Source organism: Triticum urartu, chromosome 2A (assembly GCF_056163025.1).
Source record: "Triticum urartu cultivar PI428250 chromosome 2A, HENAU_Tu73, whole genome shotgun sequence".
Classification (NCBI taxonomy): domain Eukaryota; kingdom Viridiplantae; phylum Streptophyta; class Magnoliopsida; order Poales; family Poaceae; genus Triticum; species Triticum urartu.
This window is the reverse complement of record NC_141874.1, coordinates 132,361,909-132,364,850: the sequence shown is the minus strand read 5'-3', so window position 1 is coordinate 132,364,850 and position 2,942 is coordinate 132,361,909.

Sequence of the window (2,942 nt, the reverse complement as noted above, 5' to 3'; positions counted from 1 at the left end):
CAACAAACACACCGCAAAAAGAAGATTACATCGAATAGATCTCCATGATAGAGGGGGAAACTTTGTATTGAGATTCAAAGAGAGAGAAGAAGCCATCTAGCTACTAACTATGGACCCGAAGGTCTGAGGTAAACTACTCACACTTCATCAGAGAGGCTATGATGATGTAGAAGCCCTCTGTGATGACGGCCCTCTTCCGGCGGAGCTCCGAAACAGGCCCCAAGATGGGATCTCGTGGATACAGAAAGTTGCGGCGGTGGAATTAGGTTTTTGGCTCTTGTTCTGATCGTTTGGGGGTACGTGTGTATATATAGGAGGAAGAAGTACGCCGGAGGAGCAACGAGGGGCCGACGAGGCAGGGGGGCGCGCCCTAGGAGGGGCGCGCCCCCACCCTCGTTACCGCCTCTTTTGTTCCTTGGAGCAGGGTCCAAGTCTCGTGGATCACGTTCGGTGAGAAAATCACGTTCCCGAAGATTTTATTCCGTTTGGACTCCGTTTGATATTCCGTTTCTTCGAAACACTGAAATAGGCAAAAAAAACAACAATTCTGGGCTGGGCCTCCGGTTAATAGGTTAGTCCCAAAAATAATATAAAAGTGGAAAATAAAGCCCAATATAGTCCAAAACAGTAGATAATATAGCATGGAGCAATAAAAAATTATAGATAAGTTGGATACGTATCAGTAGTAAAGGTAAATTCTCTCTATAGATATGATAAAGCTGAAATCCCTCCTACTAAGTTTGCTAGCCAATGTTTGGATGAGTTTGATAACTTTATGGTTAAGCAAGAAGACTTCAATGCTTATTTTGGAAGACAATTGAAACAAAATGCTTATATGATTGAACACTTGGGTGATTATATGTCTAGAGTTAAAGGTGAACTTAAACTCATTAGTAAACATGCTTCTATGGTTACCACTCAAGTAGAACAAGTACTTAAAGCTCAGAATGATTTGCTCAATGAATTAAATAGTAAGAAAAATGATAATGTTGTTAGAGTTATGACTAGATGTGGTAAGATGACTCAGGAACCTTTGTATCCTGAAGGCCACCCCAAGAGAATTGAGCAAGATTCTCAGAGAAATAATATAGATGCACCTAGTCCTTCTAAAAGGAAGAAAAAGAAAAATGATAGGACTTTGCATGCTTCTAGTGAACCTGTTATTGACACACCTGAGAATCCCAATGATATTTCTATTTCTGATGCTGAAACACAATCTGGTAATGAACATGAAACTAGTGATAATGTTAATGATGATGTTCATGATGATGCTCAACCTAGTAACGATAATGATATAGAAATTGAACCTGCTGTTGATCTTGATAACCCACAATCAAAGAATCAACGTTATGATAAGAAAGACTTTGTTGCTAGGAAACACGGTAAAGAAAGAGAACCATGGGTTCAGAAACCCATGCCTTTTCCTCCCAAATCATCCAAGAAAAAGGATGATGAGGATTTTGAGCGCTTTGCTGAAATGATTAGACCTATCTTTTTGCGTATGCGATTAACTGACATGCTCAAAATGAATCCTTATGCTAAGTACATGAAATATATTTTTACTAATAAAAGAAAGATACCGAAAGCTGAAATTTCCACCATGCTTGCTAATTATACTTTTAAGGGTGGAATACCAAAGAAACTTGGAGATCCCGGAGTACCAACTATACCATGGTCCATTAAAAGAAACTATGTTAAAACTGCTTTATGTGATCTTGGATCTGGTGTTAGTGTTATGCCTCTCTCTTTATATCGTAGACTTGATTTAAATAAGTTGACACCTACTGAAATATCTTTGCAAATGGCTGATAAATCAACTGCTATACATGTCGGTATTTGTGAGGATGTGCCAGTTGTGGTTGCAAACGTTACTATTTTAACGGACTTTGTTATTCTTGATATTCCCAAGGACGATAGTATGTCTATTATTCTTGGAAGACCCTTTTTGAATACTGTAGGGGTTGTTATTGATTGCACCAAAGGCAATGTCACTTTTCATGTTAATGGTAATGAGCATACGATGAACTTTCCGAGGAAACAACCTCAAGTTCACAGTATCAATTCTATTGGAAAAATTCCATCGATTATTTTAGGAGGCTTTGAATTTTCTCTTCCTACTGTCAAGAAGAAATATGATATTCTTATTGTTGGGGATGTGCATATCCCCGTTGAGGTAACCTAGTGTTATTCGAAATTTCTCCAGTTTCATGTTACTCGAAATAAGTTTGTTAACAAGACTTAATCAACCTTGTTAGTGGATTCCTTTTGATGAGCATGAGATGGATGAAGTTAGAAAACACAACTCTCTGTACCCTCTTTTTACTTCCTGTTATTTATATTAAATAAAGCAAAAATAATAATTTCTGTATGTTTTCTGATTATTCATGCAATATAAAAATACCCCGAAAATAAAAGTTCTCCAAATGCCCTGTAATTTAAATATGTTTTTTCTGGAATATTTGAGAATATCTGGCACTGAGAACACATCAGGGGGAGCAAGCACCTGGCCACGAGGGTCCACGGCACGCCCACCCCCCTGGGTGCGCCCCCTGCCTCGTGGGCCCACGGTGGCTCCCCTCCACTTATTCCTGCACTCACACACTTCTTCTTCCTCCAAAAAAATCACCATCCAGCTCAAGCACGAGTTCTATCTCATTTTGCTGCAATTTTCGATCTCCTTGCTCAAAGCACCTCTCACAAAACTGCTTTGGGGGATTGTTCCTTGGTATGTGACTCCTCCATTGGTCCAATTAGTTTTTGTTCTAGTGCTTTATTCATTGCAAATTTGTGCTACCTAGGTGACCATGTTCTTGAGCTTGCATGTCAAATTTATATGGTTCCAAGTAGTTCTAATGCATGATATAGGCTCTAGGCACTTGTAGGAGTAGTTGCTATCAATTTTGTTGAGTTTGGTTTACTTTTATTTGAAGTTACTAAAAATT